This window comes from Macaca nemestrina, chromosome 2 (genome assembly GCF_043159975.1).
Source record: "Macaca nemestrina isolate mMacNem1 chromosome 2, mMacNem.hap1, whole genome shotgun sequence".
Taxonomy (NCBI): Eukaryota; Metazoa; Chordata; class Mammalia; order Primates; family Cercopithecidae; genus Macaca; species Macaca nemestrina.
The window spans coordinates 69998286-70021638 of NC_092126.1; positions in this window are offsets into that span (position 1 = coordinate 69998286).

Consider the following 23353-nt stretch of genomic DNA (forward strand, 5'->3'; position numbering starts at 1 on the left):
AAAGAAGCTTTCTGAGAAACTGCTTAGTGTTCTGTTAATTCATCTCACCGAGTTACATCTGTATTTCGTGGATATCGTTGGTAGCCTTATATCTGTGGAATCTGAGAACAGATATTTCGGATCCCTTGGAAGACTATAGGGCCAAAGGAAATATCCTCCGATAACAAAGAGAAAGAAGCTTTCTGAGAAACTTCTTGGTGTTCTTTGAAATCGTTTCACAGAGTTACAGCGTTCCCCTCAAGAAGCTTTTTGCTAAAAAAGTTCTTGTGGAATAGGCAAAGTGATATTTGGAAGCCCCTAGAGGGCTATGGTGAAAAAGGAAATATCGTCTGATGAAATTTGGAAAGAAGCTCTCTGAGAAACTGCTTAGTGTTCTGTTAATTCATCTCACCCTGTTACATCTGTATTTCGTGGATCTCTTTGCTAGCCTTATTTCTGTGGAATCTGAGAACAGATATTTCAGATCCCTTGGAAGACTATAGGGCCAAAGGAAATATCCTCCGATAACAAAGAGAAAGAAGCTTTCTGAGAAACTTCTTTGTGTTCTTTGAAATCATCTCACAGAGTTACAGCTTTCCCCTCAAGAGGCCTTTCGTTAAGACAGTTCTTGTGGAATTGGCAAAGTGATATTTGGAAGGCCATAGAGGGCTATGGTGAAAAAGGAAATATCCTCAGATGAAATCTGGAAAGAAGCTTTCTGAGAAACTGCTTAGTGTTCTGTTAATTCATCTCACAGACTTACATTAGTATTTCGTGGATCTCTTTGCTAGCCTTATTTCTGTGGAATCTGAGAACAGATATTTCGGATCCCTTGGAAGACTATAGGCCCAAAGGAAACATCCTCCGATAACAAAGAGAAAGAAGCTTTCTGAGAAACTTCTTTGTGTTCTGTGAAATCATCTCACAGAGTTATAGCTTTCCCCTCAAGAAGCCTTTCGCCAAGACAGTTCTTGTGGAATTGGCAAAGTGATATTTGGAAGCCCATAGAGGGCTATGGTGAAAAAGGAAATATCCTCAGATGAAATGTGGAAAGAAGCTTTCTGAGAAACTGCTTAGTGTTCTGTTAATTCATCTCACAGAGTTACATCTGTATTTCGTGGATCTCTTTGCTAGCCTTATTTCTGTGGAATCTGAGAACAGATATTTCGGATCCCTTGGAAGACTATAGGGCCAAAGGAAATATCCTCCGATAACAAATAGAAAGAAGCTTTCTGAGAAACTTCTTTGTGTTCTGTGAAATCATCTCACAGAGTTACAGCTTTCCCCTCAAGTAGCCTTTCGCCAAGACAGTTCTTGTGGAATTGGCAAAGTGATATTTGGAAGCCCATAGAGGGCTATGGTGAAAAAGGAAATATCCTCAGATGAAATCTTGAAAGAAGCTTTCTGAGAAACTGCTTAGTGTTCTGTTAATTCATCTCACAGAGTTACATCTGTATTTCGTGGATCTCTTTGCTAGCCTTATTTCTGTGGAATCTGAGAACAGATATTTCGGATCCCTTGGAAGACTAGAGGGCCAAAGGAAATATCCTCCGATAACAAAAAGAAAGAAGCTTTCTGAGAAACTTCTTTGTGTTCTTTGAAATCATCTCACAGAGTTATAGCTTTCCCCTCAAGAACCGTTTCGCTAAGACAGTTCTTGTGGAATTGGCAAAGTGATATTTGGAAGCCCATAGAGGGCTATGGTGAAAAAGGAAATATCCTCAGATGAAATCTGGAAACAGGCTTTCTGAGAAACTGCTTAGTGTTCTGTTAATTCATCTCACAGAGTTACATCCGTATTTCGTGGATCTCTTTGCTAGAATTATTTCTGTGGAATCTGAGAACAGATATTTCGGATCCCTTGAAAGACTATAGGGCCAAAGGAAATATCCTCCGATAACAAAGAGAAAGAAGCTTTCTGAGAAACTTCTTTGTGTTCTTTGAAATCATCTCACAGAGTTACAGCGTTCCCCTCAAGAAGCCTTTTGCTAAAACAGTTCTTGTGGAATTGGCAAAGTGATATTTGGAAGCCCATAGAGGGCTATGGTGAAAAAGGAAATATCCTCAGATGAAATCTGGAAAGAAGCTTTCTGAGAAACTGCTTAGTGTTCTGTTAATTCATCTCACCGAGTTACATCTGTATTTCGTGGATATCGTTGCTAGCCTTATATCTGTGGAATCTGAGAACAGATATTTCGGATCCCTTGGAAGACTATAGGGCCAAAGGAAATATCCTCCGATAACAAAGAGAAGGAAGCTTTCTGAGAAACTTCTTGGTGTTCTTTGAAATCGTTTCACAGAGTTACAGCTTTCCCCTCAAGAGGCCTTTCGTTAAGACATTTCTTGTGGAATTGGCAAAGTGATATTTGGAAGCCCATAGAGGGATATGGTGAAAAAGGAAATATCCTCAGATGAAATCTGGAAAGAAGCTTTCTGAGAAACTGCTTAGTGTTCTGTTAATTCATCTCACAGACTTACATTAGCATTTCGTCGATCTCTTTGCTAGCCTTATTTCTGTGGAATCTGAGAACAGATATTTCGGATCCCTTGGAAGACTATAGGGCCAAAGGAAATATCCTCCGATAACAAAGAGAAAGAAGCTTTCTGAGAAACTTCTTTGTGTTCTGTGAAATCATCTCACAGAGTTACAGCTTTCCCCTCAAGAGGCCTTTCGTTTAGACAGTTCTTGTGGAATTGGCAAAGTGATATTTGGAAGCCCATAGAGGGCTATGGTGAAAAAGGAAATATCCTCAGATGAAATCTGGAAAGAAGCTTTCTGAGAAACTACTTAGTGTTCTGTTAATTCTTCTCACAGAGTTACATCTGTATTTCGTCGATCTCTTTGCTAGCCTTATTTCTGGCGAATCTGAGAACAGATATTTCGGATCCCTTGGAAGACAATAGGGCCAAAGGAAATATCTTCCGATAACAAAGAGAAAGAAGCTTTCTGAGAAACTTCTTTGTGTTCTTTGAAATCATCTCACAGAGTTATAGCTTTCATCTCAAGAACCCTTTCGCTAAGACAGTTCTTGTGGAATTGGCAAAGTGATATTTGGAAGCCCATAGAGGGCTATGGTGAAAAAGGAAATATCCTCAGATGAAATCTGGAAAGAAGCTTTCTGAGAAACTGCTTAGTGTTCTGTTAATTCATCTCACAGAGTTACATCTGTATTTCGTGGATCTCTTTGCTAGAATTATTTCTGTGGAATCTGAGAACAGATATTTCGGATCCCTTGAAAGACTATAGGGCCAAAGGAAATATCCTCCGATAACAAAGAGAAAGAAGCTTTCTGCGAAACTTCTTTGTGTTCTTTGAAATCATCTCACAGAGTTACAGCGTTCCCCTCAAGAAGCCTTTTGCTAAAACAGTTCTTGTGGAATTGGCAAAGTGATATTTGGAAGCCCATAGAGGGCTATGGTGAAAAAGGAAATATCCTCAGATGAAATCTGGAAAGAAGCTTTCTGAGAAACTGCTTAGTGTTCTGTTAATTCATCTCACCGAGTTACATCTGTATTTCGTGGATATCGTTGCTAGCCTTATATCTGTGGAATCTGAGAACAGATATTTCGGATCCCTTGGAAGACTATAGGGCCAAAGGAAATATCCTCGGATAACAAAGAGAAAGAAGCTTTCTGAGAAACTTCTTGGTGTTTTTTGAAATCGTTTCACAGAGTTACAGCGTTCCCCTCAAGAAGCTTTATGCTAAAACAGTTCTTGTGGAATTGGCAAAGTGATATTTGGAAGCCAATAGAGGGCTATGGTGAAAAGGGAAATATCCTCAGATGAAATCTCGAAAGAAGCTTTCTGATAAACTGCTTAGTGTTCTGTTAATTCATCTCACCCAATTACATCTGTATTTCGTGGATCTCTTTGCTAGCCTTATATCTGTGGAATCTGAGAACAGATATTTCGGATCCCTTGGAAGACTATAGGGCCAAAGGAAATATCCTCCGATAACAAAGAGAAAGAAGCTTTCTGAGAAACTTCTTTGTGTTCTTTGAAATCATCTCACAGAGTTACAGCTTTCCCCTCAAGAGGCCTTTCGTTAAGACAGTTCTTGTGGAATTGGCAAAGTGATATTTGGAAGCCCATAGAGGGCTATGGTGAAAAAGGAAATATCCTCAGATGAAATCTGGAAAGAAGCTTTCTGAGAAATTGCTTAGTGTTCTGTTAATTCATCTCACAGAGTTACATTAGTATTTCGTCGATCTCTTTGCTAGCCTTATTTCTGTGGAATATGAGAACAGATATTTCGGATACCTTGGAAGACTATAGGGCGAAAGGAAATATCCTCCGATAACAAAGAGAAAGAACCTTTCTGAGAAACTTCTTTGTGTTCTGTGAAATCATCTCACAGAGTTACAGCTTCCCCCTCAAGAAGCCTTTCGCCAAGACAGTTCTTGTGGAATTGGCAAAGTGATATTTGGAAGGCCATAGAGGGCTATGGTGAAAAAGGAAATATCCTCAGATGAAATCTGGAAAGAATCTTTCTGAGAAACTGCTTAGTGTTCTGTTAATTCATCTCACAGAGTTACATCTGTATTTCGTGGATCTCTTTGCTAGCCTTATTTCTGTGGAATCTCAGAACAGATATTTCGGATCCCTTGGAAGACTATAGGGCCAAAGGAAATATCCTCCGATAACACAGAGAAAGAAGCTTTCTGAGAAACTTCTTTGTGTTCTGTGAAATCATCTCACAGAGTTACAGCTTTCCCCTCAAGAAGCCTTTCGCCAAGACAGTTCTTGTGGAATTGGCAAAGTGATATTTGGAAGCCCTTAGAGGGCTATGGTGAAAAAGGAAATATCCTCAGATGAAATCTGGAAAGAAGCTTTCTGAGAAACTGCTTAGTGTTCTGTTAATTCATCTCACAGAGTTACATCTGTATTTCGTGGATCTCTTTGCTAGAATTATTTCAGTGGAATCTGAGAACAGATATTTCGGATCCCTTGAAAGACTATAGGGCGAAAGTAAATATCCTCCGATAACAAAGAGAAAGAAGCTTTCTGAGAAACTTCTTTGTGTTCTTTGAAATCATCTCACAGAGTTACAGCGTTCCCCTCAAGAAGCCTTTTGCTAAAACAGTTCTTGTGGAATTGGCAAAGTGATATTTGGAAGCCCATAGAGGGCTATGGTGAAAAAGGAAATATCCTCAGATGAAATCTGGAAAGAAGCTTTCTGAGAAACTGCTTAGTGTTCTGTTAATTCATCTCACCGAGTTACAACTGTATTTCGTGGATATCGTTGCTAGCCTTATATCTGTGGAATCTGAGAACAGATATTTCGGATCCCTTGGAAGACTATAGGGCCAAAGGAAATATCCTCGGATAACAAAGAGAAAGAAGCTTTCTGAGAAACTTCTTGGTGTTCTTTGAAATCGTTTCTCAGAGTTACAGCGTTCCCCTCAAGAAGCTTTTTGCTAAAACAGTTCTTGTGGAATTGGCAAAGTGATATTTGGAAGCCAATAGAGGGCTATGGTGAAAAAGGAAATATCCTAAGATGAAATCTGGAAAGAAGCTTTCTGATAAACTGCTTAGTGTTCTGTTAATTCATCTCACCCACTTACGTCTGTATTTCGTTGATCTCTTTGCTAGCCTTATATCTGTGGAATCTGAGAACAGATATTGTGGATCCCTTGGAAGACTATAGGGCCAAAGGAAATATCCTCCGATAACAAAGAGAAAGAAGCTTTCTGAGAAACTTCTTTGTGTTCTTTAAATCATCTCACAGAGTTACAGCTTTCCCCTCAAGAGGCCTTTCGTTAAGACAGTTCTTGTGGAATTGGCAAAGTGATATTTGGAAGCCCATAGAGGGCGATGGTGAAAAAGGAAATATCCTCAGATGAAATCTGGAAAGAAGCTTTCTGAGAAACTGCTTAGTGTTCTGTTAATTCATCTCACAGAGTTACATTAGTATTTCGTCGATCTCTTTGCTAGCCTTATTTCTGTGGAATCTGAGAACAGATATTTCGGATCCCTTGGAAGACTATAGGGCCAAAGGAAATATCCTCCGATAACAAAGAGAAAGAAGCTTTCTGAGAAACTTCTTTGTTTTCTTTGAAATCATCTCACAGAGTTACAGCTTTCCCCTCAAGAAGCCTTTCGCCAAGACAGTTCTTGTGAAATTGGCAAAGTGATATTTGGAAGCCCATAGAGGGCTATGGTGAAAAAGGAAATATCCTCAGATGAAATCTTGAAAGAAGCTTTCTGAGAAACTGCTTAGTGTTCTGTTAATTCATCTCACAGAGTTACATCTGTATTTCGTGGATCTCTTTGCTAGAATTATTTCTGTGGAATCTGAGAACAGATATTTCGGATCCCTTGAAAGACTATAGGGCCAAAGGAAATATCCTCCGATAACAAAGTGAAAGAAGCTTTCTGAGAAACTTCTTTGTGTTCTGTGAAATCATCCCACAGAGTTACATCTTTCCCCTCAAGAAGCCTTTCGCTAAGACAGTTCTTGTGGAATTGGAAAAGGGATATTTGGAAGCCCATAGAGGGCTATGGTGAAAAAGGAAATATCCTCAGATGAAATCTGGAAAGAAGCTTCCTGAGAAACTGCTTACTGTTCTGTTAATTCATCTCACAGAGTTACATCTGTATTTCGTCGATCTCTTTGCTAGCCTTATTTCTGTGGATCGGAAAACAGATATTTCGGATCCCTTGGAAGACTATAGGGCCAAAGGAAATATCCTCCGATAACAAAGAGAAAGAAGCTTTCTGAGAAACTTCTTTGTGTTCTTTGAAATCATCTCCCAGAGTTACAGCTTCCCCCTCAAGAAGCCTTTCGCTAAGACAGTTCTTGTGGAATTGGCAAAGTGATATTTGGAAGCCCATAGAGGGCTATGGTGAAAAAGGAAATATACTCCGATGAAATCTGGAAAGAAGCTTTCTGAGAAACTGCTTAGTCTTCTGTTAATTCATCTCACAGAGTTACATCTGTATTTCGTCGATCTCTTTGCTAGCCTTATTTCTGTGGAATCTGAGAAGAGATATTTCGGATCCCTTGGAAGACTATAGTGCCAAAGGAAATATCCTCCGATAACAAAGAGAAAGAAGCTTTCTGAGAAACTTCTTTGTGTTCTGTGAAATCATCTCACAGAGTTACAGCTTTCCCCTCAAGAAGCCTTTCGCCAAGACAGTTCTTGTGGAATTGGCAAAGTGATATTTGGAAGCCCATAGAGGGCTATGGTGAAAAAGGAAATATCCTCAGATAAAATCTGGAAAGAAGCTTTCTGAGAAACTGCTTAGTGTTCTGTTAATTCATCTCACAGAGTTACATCTGTATTTCGTGGATCTCTTTGCTAGCCTTATTTCTGTGGAATCTGAGAACAGATATTTCGGATCCCTTGGAAGACTATATGCCCAAAGGAAACATCCTCCGATAACAAAGAGAAAGAAGCTTTCTGAGAAACTTCTTTGTGTTCTGTGAAATCATCTCACAGAGTTACAGCTTTCCCCTCAAGAAGCCTTTCGCCAAGACAGTTCTTGTGGAATTGGCAAAGTGATATTTGGAAGGCCATAGAGGGCTATGGTGAAAAAGGAAATATCCTCAGATGAAATCTGGAAAGAAGCTTTCTGAGAAACTGCTTAGTGTTCTGTTAATTCATCTCACAGAGTTACATGTGTATTTCGTGGATCTCTTTGCTAGCCTTATTTCTGTGGAATCTGAGAACAGATATTTCGGATCCCTTGGAAGACTATAGGGCCAAAGGAAATATCCTCCGATAACAAAAAGAAAGAAGCTTTCTGAGAAACTTCTTTGTGTTCTTTGAAATCATCTCACAGAGTTATAGCTTTCCCCTCAAGAACCCTTTCGCTAAGACAGTTCTTGTGGAATTGGCAAAGTGATATTTGGAAGCCCATAGAGGGCTATGGTGAAAAAGGAAATATCCTCAGATGAAATCTGGAAAGAAGCTTTCTGAGAAACTGCTTAGTGTTCTGTTAATTCATCTCACAGAGTTACATCTGTATTTCGTGGATCTCTTTGCTAGAATTATTTCTGTGGAATCTGAGAACAGATATTTCGGATCCCTTGAAAGACTATAGGGCCAAAGGAAATATCCTCCGATAACAAAGAGAAAGAAGCTCTCTGAGAAACTTCTTGGTGTTCTTTGAAATCGTTTCACAGAGTTACACCGTTCCCCTCAAGAAGCTTTTTGCTAAAACAGTTCTTGTGGAATTGGCAAAGTGATATTTGGAAGCCAATAGAGGGCTATGGTGAAAAAGGAAATATCCTCAGATGAAATCTGGAAAGAAGCTTTCTGATAAACTGCTTAGGGTTCTGTTAATTCATCTCACCCAGTTACATCTGTATTTCGTGGATCTCTTTGCTAGAATTATTTCTGTGGAATCTGAGAACAGATATTTCGGATCCCCTGGAAGACTATACGGCCTAAGGAAATATCCTACGATAACAAAGAGAAAGAAGCTTTCTGAGAAACTTCTTTGTGTTCTGTGAAATCACCTCACAGAGTTACAGCTTTCCCTTCAAGAAGCCTTTCGCCAAGACAATTCTTGTAGAATTGGCAAAGTGATATTTGGAAGCCCATAGAGGGCTATGGTGAAATAGGAAATATCCTCAGATGAAATCTGGAAAGCAGCTTTCTGAGAAACTGCTTAGTGTTCTGTTAGTTCATCTCACAGAGTTACATTAGTATTTCGTGGATCTCTTTGCTAGCCTTATTTCTGTGGAATCTGAGAACAGATATTTCGGATCCCTTGGAAGACTATAGGGCCAAAGGAAATATCCTCCGATAACAAAGAGAAAGAAGCTTTCTGAGAAACTTCTTTGTTTTCTTTGAAATCATCTCACAGAGTTACAGATTTCCCCTCAAGAGGCCTTTCGTTAAGACAGTTCTTGTGGAATTGGCAAAGTGATATTTGGAAGCCCATAGAGGGCGATGGTGAAAAAGGAAATATCCTCAGATGAAATCTGGAAAGAAGCTTTCTGAGAAACTGCTTAGTGTTCTGTTAATTCATCTCACAGAGTTACATTAGTATTTCGTCGATCTCTTTGCTAGCCTTATTTCTGTGGAATCTGAGAACAGATATTTCGGATCCCTTGGAAGACTATAGGGCCAAAGGAAATATCCTCCGATAACAAAGAGAAAGAAGCTTTCTGAGAAACTTCTTTGTTTTCTTTGAAATCATCTCACAGAGTTACAGCTTTCCCCTCAAGAAGCCTTTCGCCAAGACAGTTCTTGTGGAATTGGCAAAGTGATATTTGGAAGCCCATAGAGGGCTATGGTGAAAAAGGAAATATCCTCAGATGAAATCTTGAAAGAAGCTTTCTGAGAAACTGCTTAGTGTTCTGTTAATTCATCTCACAGAGTTACATCTGTATTTCGTGGATCTCTTTGCTAGAATTATTTCTGTGGAATCTGAGAACAGATATTTCGGATCCCTTGAAAGACTATAGGGCCAAAGGAAATATCCTCCGATAACAAAGTGAAAGAAGCTTTCTGAGAAACTTCTTTGTGTTCTGTGAAATCATCCCACAGAGTTACATCTTTCCCCTCAAGAAGCCTTTCGCTAAGACAGTTCTTGTGGAATTGGCAAAGGGATATTTGGAAGCCCATAGAGGGCTATGGTGAAAAAGGAAATATCCTCAGATGAAATCTGGAAAGAAGCTTCCTGAGAAACTGCTTACTGTTCTGTTAATTCATCTCACAGAGTTACATCTGTATTTCGTCGATCTCTTTGCTAGCCTTATTTCTGTGGATCGGAAAACAGATATTTCGGATCCCTTGGAAGACTATAGGGCCAAAGGAAATATCCTCCGATAACAAAGAGAAAGAAGCTTTCTGAGAAACTTCTTTGTGTTCTTTGAAATCATCTCACAGAGTTACAGCTTTCCCCTCAAGAAGCCTTTCGTTAAGATAGTTCTTGTGGAATTGGCAAAGTGATATTTGGAAGCCCATAGAGGGCTATGGTTAAAAAAAGACATATCCTCAGATTAAATCTGGAAAGAAGCTTTCTGAGAAACTGCTTAGTGTTCTGTTAATTCATCTCACAGAGTTACATTTGTATTTCGTGGATCTCTTTGCTAGCCTTATTTCTGTGGAATCTGACAACAGATATTTCGGATCCCTTGGAAGACTATAGGGCCAAAGGAAATATCCTCCGATAACAAAGAGAAAGAAGCTTTCTGAGAAACTTCTTTGTGTTCTTTGAAATCATCTCCCAGAGTTACAGCTTCCCCCTCAAGAAGCCTTTCGCTAAGACAGTTCTTGTGGAATTGGCAAAGTGATATTTGGAAGCCCATAGAGGGCTATGGTGAAAAAGGAAATATACTCCGATGAAATCTGGAAAGAAGCTTTCTGAGAAACTGCTTAGTCTTCTGTTAATTCATCTCACAGAGTTACATCTGTATTTCGTCGATCTCTTTGCTAGCCTTATTTCTGTGGAATCTGAGAAGAGATATTTCGGATCCCTTGGAAGACTATAGGGCCAAAGGAAATATCCTCCGATAACAAAGAGAAAGAAGCTTTCTGAGAAACTTCTTTGTGTTCTGTGAAATCATCTCACAGAGTTACAGCTTTCCCCTCAAGAAGCCTTTCGCCAAGACAGTTCTTGTGGAATTGGCAAAGTGATATTTGGAAGCCCATAGAGGGCTATGGTGAAAAAGGAAATATCCTCAGATAAAATCTGGAAAGAAGCTTTCTGAGAAACTGCTTAGTGTTCTGTTAATTCATCTCACAGAGTTACATCTGTATTTCGTGGATCTCTTTGCTAGCCTTATTTCTGTGGAATCTGAGAACAGATATTTCGGATCCCTTGGAAGACTATATGCCCAAAGGAAACATCCTCCGATAACAAAGAGAAAGAAGCTTTCTGAGAAACTTCTTTGTGTTCTGTGAAATCATCTCACAGAGTTACAGCTTTCCCCTCAAGAAGCCTTTCGCCAAGACAGTTCTTGTGGAATTGGCAAAGTGATATTTGGAAGGCCATAGAGGGCTATGGTGAAAAAGGAAATATCCTCAGATGAAATCTGGAAAGAAGCTTTCTGAGAAACTGCTTAGTGTTCTGTTAATTCATCTCACAGAGTTACATGTGTATTTCGTGGATCTCTTTGCTAGCCTTATTTCTGTGGAATCTGAGAACAGATATTTCGGATCCCTTGGAAGACTATAGGGCCAAAGGAAATATCCTCCGATAACAAAAAGAAAGAAGCTTTCTGAGAAACTTCTTTGTGTTCTTTGAAATCATCTCACAGAGTTATAGCTTTCCCCTCAAGAACCCTTTCGCTAAGACAGTTCTTGTGGAATTGGCAAAGTGATATTTGGAAGCCCATAGAGGGCTATGGTGAAAAAGGAAATATCCTCAGATGAAATCTGGAAAGAAGCTTTCTGAGAAACTGCTTAGTGTTCTGTTAATTCATCTCACAGAGTTACATCTGTATTTCGTGGATCTCTTTGCTAGAATTATTTCTGTGGAATCTGAGAACAGATATTTCGGATCCCTTGAAAGACTATAGGGCCAAAGGAAATATCCTCCGATAACAAAGAGAAAGAAGCTCTCTGAGAAACTTCTTGGTGTTCTTTGAAATCGTTTCACAGAGTTACACCGTTCCCCTCAAGAAGCTTTTTGCTAAAACAGTTCTTGTGGAATTGGCAAAGTGATATTTGGAAGCCAATAGAGGGCTATGGTGAAAAAGGAAATATCCTCAGATGAAATCTGGAAAGAAGCTTTCTGATAAACTGCTTAGGGTTCTGTTAATTCATCTCACCCAGTTACATCTGTATTTCGTGGATCTCTTTGCTAGCCTTATATCTGTGGAATCTGAGAACAGATATTTCGGAACCCTTGGAAGACTATAGGGCCAATGGAAATATCCTCCGATAACAAAGAGAAAGAAGCTTTCTGAGAAACTTCTTTGCGTTCTTTGAAATCATCTCACAGAGTTACAGCGTTCCCCTCAAGAAGCCTTTTGCTAAAACAGTTCTTGTGGAATTGGCAAAGTGATATTTGGAAGCCCATAGATGGCTATGGTGAAATAGGAAATATCCTCCGATGAAATCTGGAAAGAAGCTTTCTGAGAAACTGCTTAGTGTTCTGTTAATTCATCTCACAGAGTTACATCTGTATTTCGTGGATCTCTTTGCTAGCCTTATTTCTGTGGAATCTGAGAACAGATATTTCGGATCCCTTGGAAGACTACAGGGCCAAAGGAAATATCCTCCGATAACAAAGAGAAAGAAGCTTTCTGAGAAACTTCTTTGTTTTCTTTGAAATCATCTCACAGAGTTACAGCTTTCCCCTCAAGAAACCTTTCGCCAAGACAGTTCTTGTGGAATTGGCAAAGTGATATTTGGAAGCCCATAGAGGGCTATGGTGAAAAAGGAAATATCCTCAGATGAAATCTGGAAAGAAGCTTTCTGAGAAACAGCTTAGTGTTCTGTTAATTCATCTCACAGTGTTACATCTGTATTTCGTGGATCTCTTTGCTAGAATTATTTCTGTGGAATCTGAGAACAGATATTTCGGATCCCCTGGAAGACTATACGGCCTAAGGAAATATCCTACGATAACAAAGAGAAAGAAGCTTTCTGAGAAACTTCTTTGTGTTCTGTGAAATCACCTCACAGAGTTACAGCTTTCCCTTCAAGAAGCCTTTCGCCAAGACAATTCTTGTAGAATTGGCAAAGTGATATTTGGAAGCCCATAGAGGGCTATGGTGAAATAGGAAATATCCTCAGATGAAATCTGGAAAGCAGCTTTCTGAGAAACTGCTTAGTGTTCTGTTAGTTCATCTCACAGAGTTACATTAGTATTTCGTCGATCTCTTTGCTAGCCTTATTTCTGTGGAATCTGAGAACAGATATTTCGGATCCCTTGGAAGACTATAGGGCCAAAGGAAATATCCTCCGATAACAAAGAGAAAGAAGCTTTCTGAGAAACTTCTTTGTTTTCTTTGAAATCATCTCACAGAGTTACAGCTTTCCCCTCAAGAAGCCTTTCGCTAAGACAGTTCTTGTGGAATTGGCAAAGTGACATTTGGAAGCCCCTAGAGGGCTATGGTGAAAAAGGAAATAACCTCAGATGAAATCTGGAAAGAAGCATTCTGAGAAACTGCTTAGTGTTCTGTTAATTCATCTCACAGAGTTACATCTGTATTTCGTGGATCTCTTTGCTAGCCTTATTTCTGTGGAATCTGAGAACAGATATTTCGAATCCCTTGGAAGACTATAGGGCCAAAGGAAATATCCTCCGATAACAAAGAGAAAGTAGCTTTCTGAGAAACTTCTTTGTGTTCTGTGAAATCATCTCACAGAGTTACAGCTTTCCCCTCAAGAAGCCTTTCGCCAAGACAGTTCTTGTGGAATTGGCAAAGTGATATTTGGAAGCCCATAGAGGGCTATGGTGAAAAAGGAAATATCCTCAGATGAAATCTAGAAGGAAGCTTTCTGAGAAACTGCTTAGTGTTCTGTTAATTCATCTCACAGAGTTACATGTGTATTTCGTGGATCTCTTTGCTAGCCTTATTTCTGTGGAATCTGAGAAGAGATATTTCGGATCCCTTGGAAGACTATAGGGCCAAAGGAAATATCCTCCGTTAACAAAGAGAAAGAAGCTTTCTGAGAAACTTCTTTGTGTTCTTTGAAATCATCTCACAGAGTTACAGCTTTCCCCTCAAGAAGCCTTTCGCCAAGACAGTTCTTGTGGAATTGGCAAAGTGATATTTGGAAGCCCATAGAGGGCTATGGTTAAAAAAGGAAATATCCTCAGATGAAATCTGGAAAGAAGCTTTCTGAGAAACTGCTTAGTGTTCTGTTAATTCATCTCACAGAGTTACATGTGTATTTCGCGGATCTCTTTGCTTGCCTTATTTCTGTGGTATCTGAGAACAGATATTTCGGATCCCTTGGAAGACTATAGGGCCAAAGGAAATATCCTCCGATAACAAAGTGAAAGAAGCTTTCTGAGAAACTTCTTTGTGTTCTGTGAAATCATCCCACAGAGTTACATCTTTCCCCTCAAGAAGCCTTTCGCTAAGACAGTTCTTGTGGAATTGGCAAAGTGATATTTGGAAGCCCATAGAGGGCTATGGTGAAAAAGGAAATATCCTCAGATGAAATCTGGAAAGAAGCTTCCTGAGAAACTGCTTAGTGTTCTGTTAATTCATCTCACAGAGTTACATCTGTATTTCGTCGATCTCTTTGCTAGCCTTATTTCTGTGGAATCTGAAAACAGATATTTCGGATCCCTTGGAAGACTATAGGGCCAAAGGAAATATCCTCCGATAACAAAGAGAAAGAAGCTTTCTGAGAAACTTCTTTGTGTTCTTTGAAATCATCTCACAGAGTTACAGCTTTCCCCTCCAGAAGCCTTTCGCTGAGACAGTTCTTGTGGAATTGGCAAAGTGATATTTGGAAGCCCATAGAGGGCTATGGTTAAAAAAGGAAATATCCTCAGATGAAATCTGGAAAGAAGCTTTCTGAGAAACTGCTTAGTGATCTGTTAATTCATCTCACAGAGTTACATTTGTATTTCGTGGATCTCTTTGCTATCCTTATTTCTGTGGAATCTGACAACAGATATTTCGGATCCCTTGGAAGACTATAGGGCCAAAGGAAATATCCTCCGATAACAAAGAGAAAGAAGCTTTCTGAGAAACTTCTTTGTGTTCTTTGAAATCATCTCCCAGAGTTACAGCTTTCCCCTCAAGAAGCCTTTCGCTAAGACAGTTCTTGTGGAATTGGCAAAGTGATATTTGGAAGCCCATAGAGGGCTATGGTGAAAAAGGAAATATACTCCGATGAAATCTGGAAAGAAGCTTTCTGAGAAACTACTTAGTCTTCTGTTAATTCATCTCACAGAGTTACATCTGTATTTCGTCGATCTCTTTGCTAGCCTTATTTCTGTTTAATCTGAGAACAGATATTTCGGATCCCTTGGAAGACTATAGGGCCAAAGGAAATATCCTCTGATAACAAAGAGAAAGAAGCTTTCTGAGCGACTTCTTTGTGTTCTGTGAAATCATCTCACAGAGTTACAGCTTTCCCCTCAAGAAGCCTTTCGCCAAGACAGTTCTTGTGGAATTGGCAAAGTGATATTTGGAAGCCCATAGAGGGCTATGGTGAATAAGGAAATATCCTCGGATGAAATCTGGAAAGAAGCTTTCTGAGAAACTGCTTAGTGTTCTCTTAATTCATCTCACAGAGTTACATCTGTATTTCGTGGATCTCTTTGCTAGCCTTATTTCTGTGGAATCTGAGAACAGATATTTCGGATCCCTTGGAAGACTATAGGGCCAAAGGAAATATCCTCCGATAACAAAGAGAAAGAAGCTTTCTGAGAAACTTCTTTGTGTTCTGTGAAATCATCTCACAGAGTTACAGCTTTCCCCTCAAGAAGCCTTTCGCCAAGACAGTTCTTGTGGAATTGGCAAAGTGATATTTGGAAGCCCATAGAGGGCTATGGTGAAAAAGGAAATATCCTCAGATGAAATCTGGAAAGAAGCTTTCTGAGAAACTGCTTAGTGTTCTTTTAATTCATATCACAGAGTTACATCTGTATTTCGTGGATCTCTTTGCTAGCCTTATTTCTGTGGAATCTGAGAACAGATATTTGGGATCCCTTGAAAGACTATAGGGCCAAAGGAAATATCCTCCGATAACAAAGAGAAAGAAGCTTTCTGAGAAACTTCTTTGTGTTCTGTGAAATCATCTCACAGAGTTACAGCGTTCCCCTCAAGAAGCCTTTTGCTAAAACAGTTCTTGTGGAATTGGCAAAGTGATATTTGAAAGCCCATAGAGGGCTATGGTGAAAAAGGAAATATCCTCAGATGAAATCTGGAAAGAAGCTTTCTGAGAAACTGCTTAGTGTTCTGTTAATTCATCTCACAGAGTTACATCTGTATTTCGTCGATCTCTTTGCTAGCCTTATTTCTGTGGAATCTGAGAACAGATATTTCGGATCCCTTGGAAGACTATAGGCCCAAAGGAAACATCCTCCGATAACAAAGAGAAAGAAGCTTTCTGAGAAACTTCTTTGTGTTCTGTGAAATCATCTCACAGAGTTACAGCTTTCCCCTCAAGAAGCCTTTCGCCAAGAGAGTTCTTGTGGAATTGGCAAAGTGATATTTGGAAGCCCATAGAGGGCTATGGTGAAAAAGGGAATATCCTCAGATGAAATCTGGAAAGAAGCTTTCTGAGAAACTGCTTAGTGTTCTGTTAATTCATCTCACAGAGTTACATCTGTATTTCGTGGATCTCTTTGCTAGCCTTATTTCTGTGGAATCTGAGAACAGATATTTCGGATCCCTTGGAAGACTATTGGGCCAAAGGAAATATCCTCCGATAACAAAGAGAAAGAAGCTTTCTGAGAAACTTCTTTGTGTTCTGTGAAATCATCTCACAGAGTTACAGCTTTCCCCTCAAGAAGCCTTTCGCCAAGACAGTTCTTGTGGAATTGGCAAAGTGATATTTGGAAGCCCATAGAGGGCTATGGTGAAAAAGGAAATATCCTCAGATGAAATCTCGAAAGAAGCTTTCTGAGAAACTGCTTAGTGTTCTGTTAATTCATCTCACAGAGTTACATGTGTATTTCGTGGATCTCTTTGCTAGCCTTATATCTGTGGAATCTGAGAACAGATATTTCGGATCCCTTGGAAGACTATAGGGCCAAAGGAAATATCCTCCGATAACAAAGAGAAAGAAGCTTTCTGAGAAACTTCTTGGTGTACTTTGAAATCGTTTCACAGAGTTACAGCGTTCCCGTCAAGAACCTTTTTGCTAAAACAGTTCTTGTGGAATTGGCAAAGTGATATTTGGAAGCCAATAGAGGGCTATGGTGAAAAAGGAAATATCCTCTGATGAAATCTGGAAAGAAGCTTTCTGATAAACTGATTAGTGTTCTGTTAATTCATCTCACCCTGTTACATCTGTATTTCGTGGATCTCTTTGCTAGCCTTATATCTGTGGAATCTGAGAAGAGATATTTCAGATCCCTTGGAAGACTATAGGGCCAAAGGAAATATCCTCCGATAACAAAGAGAAAGAAGCTTTCTGAGAAACTTCTTTGTGTTCTTTGAAATCATCCCACAGAGTTACAGCTTTCCCCTCAAGAGGCCTTTCGTTAAGACAGTTCTTGTGGAATTGGCAAAGTGATATTTGGAAGCCCATAGAGGTCTATGGTGAAAAAGGAAATATCCTCAGATGAAATCTGGAAAGAAGCTTTCTGAGAAACTGCTTAGTGTTCTGTTAATTCATCTCACAGAGTTACATCTGTATTTCGTGGATCTCTTTGCTAGCCTTATTTCTGTGGAATCTGAGAACAGATATTTCGGATCCCTTGGAAGACTATAGGGCCAAAGGAAATATCCTCCGATAACAAGTAGAAAGAAGCTTTCTGAGAAACTTCTTTGTGTTCTGTGAAATCATCTCACAGAGTTACAGCTTTCCCCTCAAGTAGCCTTTCGCCAAGACAGTTCTTGTGGAATTGGCAAAGTGATATTTGGAAGCCCATAGAGGGCTATGGTGAAAAAGGAAATATCCTCAGATGAAATCTGGAAAGAAGCTTTCTGAGAAACTGCTTAGTGTTCTGTTAATTCATCTCACAGAGTTACATGTGTATTTCGTGGATCTCTTTGCTAGCCTTATTTCTGTGGAATCTGAGAACAGATATTTCGGATCCCTTGGAAGACTATAGGGCCAAAGGAAATATCCTCCGATAACAAAAAGAAAGAAGGTTTCTGAGAAACTTCTTTGTGTTCTTTGAAATCATCTCACAGAGTTATAGCTTTCCCCTCAAGAACCCTTTCGCTAAGACAGTTCTTGTGGAATTGGCAAAGTGATATTTGGAAGCCCATAGAGGGCTATGGTGAAAAAGGAAATATCCTCAGATGAAATCTGGAAAGAAGCTTTCTGAGAAACTGCTTAGTGTTCTGTTAATTCATCTCACAGAGTTACATCTGTATTTCGTGGATCTCTTTGCTAGAATTATTTCTGTGGAATCTGAGAACAGATATTTCGGATCCCTTGAAAGACTATAGGGCCAAAGGAAATATCCTCCGATAACAAAGAGAAAGAAGCTTTCTGAGAAACTTCTTTGTGTTCTTTGAAATCATCTCACAGAGTTACAGCGTTCCCCTCAAGAAGTCTTTTGCTAAAACAGTTCTTGTGGAATTGGCAAAGTGATATTTGGAAGCCCATAGAGGGCTATGGTATAAAAGGAAATATCCACAGATGAAATCTGGAAAGAAGCTTTCTGAGAAACTGCTTAGTGTTCTGTTAATTCATCTCACCGAGTTACATCTGTATTTCGTGGATCTCTTTGCTAGCCTTATTTCTGTGGAATCTGAGAACAGATATTTCGGATCCCTTGGAAGACTATAGGGCCAAAGGAAATATCCTCCGATAACAAAGAGAAAGAAGCTTTCTGAGAAACTTCTTTGTTTTCTTTGAAATCATCTCACAGAGTTACAGCTTTCCCCTCAAGAAGCCTTTCGCCAAGACAGTTCTTGTGGAATTGGCAAAGTGATATTTGGAAGCCCATAGAGGGCTATGGTGAAAAAGGAAATATCCTCAGATGAAATCTGGAAAGAAGCTTTCTGAGAAACTGCTTAGTGTTCTGTTAATTCATCTCACCCAGTTACATCTGTATTTCGTGGATCTCTTTGCTAGCCTTATTTCTGTGGAATCTGAGAAGAGATATTTCGGATCCCTTGGAAGACTATAGGGCCAAAGGAAATATCCTCTGTTACAAAGAGAAAGAAGCTTTTTGAGAAACTTCTTTGTGTTCTGTGAAATCATCTCACAGAGTTACAGCTTTCCCCTCAAGAAGCCTTTCGCCAAGACAGTTCTTGTGGAATTGGCAAAGTGATATTTGGAAGCCCATAGAGGGCTATGGTTAAAAAAGGAAATATCCTCAGATGAAATCTGGAAAGAAACTTTCTGAGAAACTGCTTAGTGTTCTGTTAATTCATCTCACAGAGTTACATGTGTATTTCGCGGATCTCTTTGCTTGCCTTATTTCTGTGGAATCTGAGAACAGATATTTCGGATCCCTTGGAAGACTATAGGGCCAAAGGAAATATCCTCCGATAACAAAGTGAAAGAAGCTTTCTGAGAAACTTCTTTGTGTTCTGTGAAATCATCTCACAGAGTTACATCTTTCCCCTCAAGAAGCCTTTCGCTAAGACAGTTCTTGTGGAATTGGCAAAGTGATATTTGGAAGCCCATAGAGGGCTATGGTGAAAAAGGAAATATCCTCAGATGAAATCTGGAAAGAAGCTTCCTGAGAAACTGCTTAGTGTTCTGTTAATTCATCTCACAGAGTTACATCTGTATTTCATCGATCTCTTTGCTAGCCTTATTTCTGTGGAATCTGAAAACAGATATTTCGGATCCCTTGGAAGACTATAGGGCCAAAGGAAATATCCTCCGATAACAAAGAGAAAGAAGCTTTCTGAGAAACTTCTTTGTGTTCTTTGAAATCATCTCACAGAGTTACAGCTTTCCCCTCAAGAAGCCTTTCGTTAAGATAGTTCTTGTGGAATTGGCAAAGAGATATTTGGAATCCCATAGAGGGCTATGGTTAAAAAAGGAAATATCCTCAGATGAAATCTGGAAAGAAGCTTTCTGAGAAACTGCTTAGTTTTCTGTTAATTCATATCACAGAGTTACATCTGTATTTCGTGGATCTCTTTGCTAGCCTTATTTCTGTGGAATCTGAGAACAGATATTTCGGATCCCTTGGAAGACTATAGGCCCAAAGGAAACATCCTCCGATAACAAAAAGAAAGAAGCTTTCTGAGAAACTTCTTTGTGTTCTGTGAAATCATCTCACAGAGTTATAGCTTTCCCCTCAAGAACACTTTCGCTAAGACAGTTCTTGTGGAATTGGCAAAGTGATATTTGGAAGCCCATAGAGGGCTATGGTGAAAAAGGAAATATCCTCAGATGAAATCTGGAAAGAAGCTTTCTGAGAAACTGCTTAGTGTTCTGTTAATTCATCTCACCGAGTTACATGTGTATTTCGTGGATCTCTTTGCTAGCCTTATTTCTGTGGAATCTGAGAACAGATATTTCGGATCCCTTGGAAGACTATAGGGCCAAAGGAAATATCCTCCGATAACAAAAAGAAAGAAGCTTTCTGAGAAACTTCTTTGTGTTCTTTGAAATCATCTCACAGAGTTATAGCTTTCCCCTCAAGAACCCTTTCGCTAAGACAGTTCTTGTGGAATTGGCAAAGTGATATTTGGAAGCCCATAGAGGGCTATGGTGAAAAAGGAAATATCCTCAGATGAAATCTGGAAAGAAGCTTTCTGAGAAACTGCTTAGTGTTTTTTTAATTCATATCACAGAGTTACATCTGTATTTCGTGGATCTCTTTGCTAGCCTTATTTCTGTGGAATCTGAGAACAGATATTTGGGATCCCTTGAAAGACTATAGGGCCAAAGGAAATATCCTCCGATAACAAAGAGAAAGAAGCTTTCTGAGAAACTTCTTTGTGTTCTGTGAAATCATCTCACAGAGTTACAGCTTTCCCCTCAAGAAGCCTTTCGCCAAGAGAGTTCTTGTGGAATTGGCAAAGTGATATTTGGAAGCCCATAGAGGGCTATGGTGAAAAAGGGAATATCCTCAGATGAAATCTGGAAAGAAGCTTTCTGAGAAACTGCTTAGTGTTCTGTTAATTCATCTCACAGAGTTACATCTGTATTTCGTGGATCTCTTTGCTAGCCTTATTTCTGTGGAATCTGAGAAGAGATATTTCGGATCCCTTGGAAGACTATAGGGCCAAAGGAAATATCCTCCGATAACAAAGAGAAAGAAGCTTTCTGAGAAACTTCATTGTGTTCTGTGAAATCATCTCACAGAGTTACAGCTTTCCCCTCAAGAAACCTTTCGCCAAGACAGTTCTTGTGGAATTGGCAAAGTGATATTTGGAAGCCCATAGAGGGCTATGGTGAAAAAGGAAATATCCTCAGATGAAATCTCGAAAGAAGCTTTCTGATAAACTGCTTAGTGTTCTGTTAATTCATCTCACAGAGTTACATGTGTATTTCGTGGATCTCTTTGCTAGCCTTATATCTGTGGAATCTGAGAACAGATATTTCGGAAACCTTGGAAGACTATAGGGCCAAAGGAAATATCCTCCGATAACAAAGAGAAAGAAGCTTTCTGAGAAACTTCTTGGTGTACTTTGAAATCGTTTCACAGAGTTACAGCGTTCCCCTCAAGAAGCTTTTTGCTAAAACAGTTCTTGTGGAATTGGCAAAGTGATATTTGGAAGCCAATAGAGGGCTATGGTGAAAAAGGAAATATCCTCTGATGAAATCTGGAAAGAAGCTTTCTGATAAACTGATTAGTGTTCTGTTAATTCATCTCACCCTGTTACATCTGTATTTCGTGGATCTCTTTGCTAGCCTTATATCTGTGGAATCTGAGAACAGATATTTCAGATCCCTTGGAAGACTATAGGGCCAAAGGAAATATCCTCCGATAGCAAAGAGAAAGAAGCTTTCTGAGAAACTTCTTTGTGTTCTTTGAAATCATCTCACAGAGTTACAGCTTTCCCCTCAAGAAGCCTTTCGTTAAGATAGTTCTTGTGGAATTGGCAAAGTGATATTTGGAATCCCATAGAGGGCTATGGTTAAAAAAGGAAATATCCTCAGATGAAATCTGGAAAGAAGCTTTCTGAGAAACTGCTTAGTTTTCTGTTAATTCATATCACAGAGTTACATCTGTATTTCGTGGATCTCTTTGCTAGCCTTATTTCTGTGGAATCTGAGAACAGATATTTCGGATCCCTTGGAAGACTATAGGCCCAAAGGAAACATCCTCCGATAACAAAAAGAAAGAAGCTTTCTGAGAAACTTCTTTGTGTTCTTTGAAATCATCTCACAGAGTTATAGCTTTCCCCTCAAGAACCCTTTCGCTAAGACAGTTCTTGTGGAATTGGCAAAGTGATATTTGGAAGCCCATAGAGGGCTATGGTGAAAAAGGAAATAACCTCAGATGAAATCTGGAAAGAAGCTTTCTGAGAAACTGCTTAGTGTTCTGTTAATTCATCTCACAGAGTTACATCCGTATTTCGTGGATCTCTTTGCTAGAATTATTTCTGTGGAATCTGAAAACAGATATTTCGGATCCCTTGAAAGACTATAGGGCCAAAGGAAATATCCTCCGATAACAAAGAGAAAGAAGCTTTCTGAGAAACTTCTTTGTGTTCTTTGAAATCATCTCACAGAGTTACAGCGTTCCCCTCAAGAAGCCTTTTGCTAAAACAGTTCTTGTGGAATTGGCAAAGTGATATTTGGAAGCCCATAGAGGGCTATGGTGAAAAAGGAAATATCCTCAGATGAAATCTGGAAAGAAGCTTTCTGAGAAACTGCTTAGTGTTCTGTTAATTCATCTCACCGAGTTACATCTGTATTTCGTGGATATCGTTGCTAGCCTTATATCTGTGGAATCTGAGAACAGATATTTCGGATCCCTTGGAAGACTATAGGGCCAAAGGAAATATCCTCCGATAACAAAGAGAAAGAAGCTTTCTGAGAAACTTCTTGGTGTTCTTTGAAATCGTTTCACAGAGTTACAGCTTTCCCCTCAAGAGGCCTTTCGTTAAGACATTTCTTGTGGAATTGGCAAAGTGATATTTGGAAGCCCATAGAGGGATATGGTGAAAAAGGAAATATCCTCAGATGAAATCTGGAAAGAAGCTTTCTGTGAAACTGCTTAGTGTTCTGTTAATTCATCTCACAGACTTACATTAGTATTTCGTCGATCTCTTTGCTAGCCTTATTTCTGTGGAATCTGAGAACAGATATTTCGGATCCCTTGGAAGACTATAGGGCCAAAGGAAATATCCTCCGATAACAAAGAGAAAGAAGCTTTCTGAGAAACTTCTTTGTTTTCTTTGAAATCATCTAACAGAGTTACAGCTTTCCCCTCAAGAAGCCTTTCGCCAAGACAGTTCTTGTGGAATTGGCAAAGTGATATTTGGAGGCCCATAGAGGGCTATGGTGAAAAAGGAAATATCCTGAGATGAAATCTGGAAAGAAGCTTTCTGAGAAACTGCTTAGTGTTCTGTTAATTCATCTCCCAGTTACATCTGTATTTCGTGGATCTCTTTGCTAGCCTTATTTCTGTGGAAACTGAGAACAGATATTTCGGATCTCTTGGAAAACTGTAGGGCCAAAGGAAATATCCTCCGATAACAAAGAGAAAGAAGCTTTCTGAGAAACTTCTTTGTGTTCTGTGAAATCATCTCACAGAGTTACAGCTTTCCCCTCAAGAAGCCTTTCGCCAAGAGAGTTCTTGTGGAATTGGCAAAGTGATATTTGGAAGCCCATAGAGGGCTATGGTGAAAAAGGAAATATCCTCAGATGAAATCTGGAAGGAAGCTTTCTGAGAAACTGCTTAGTG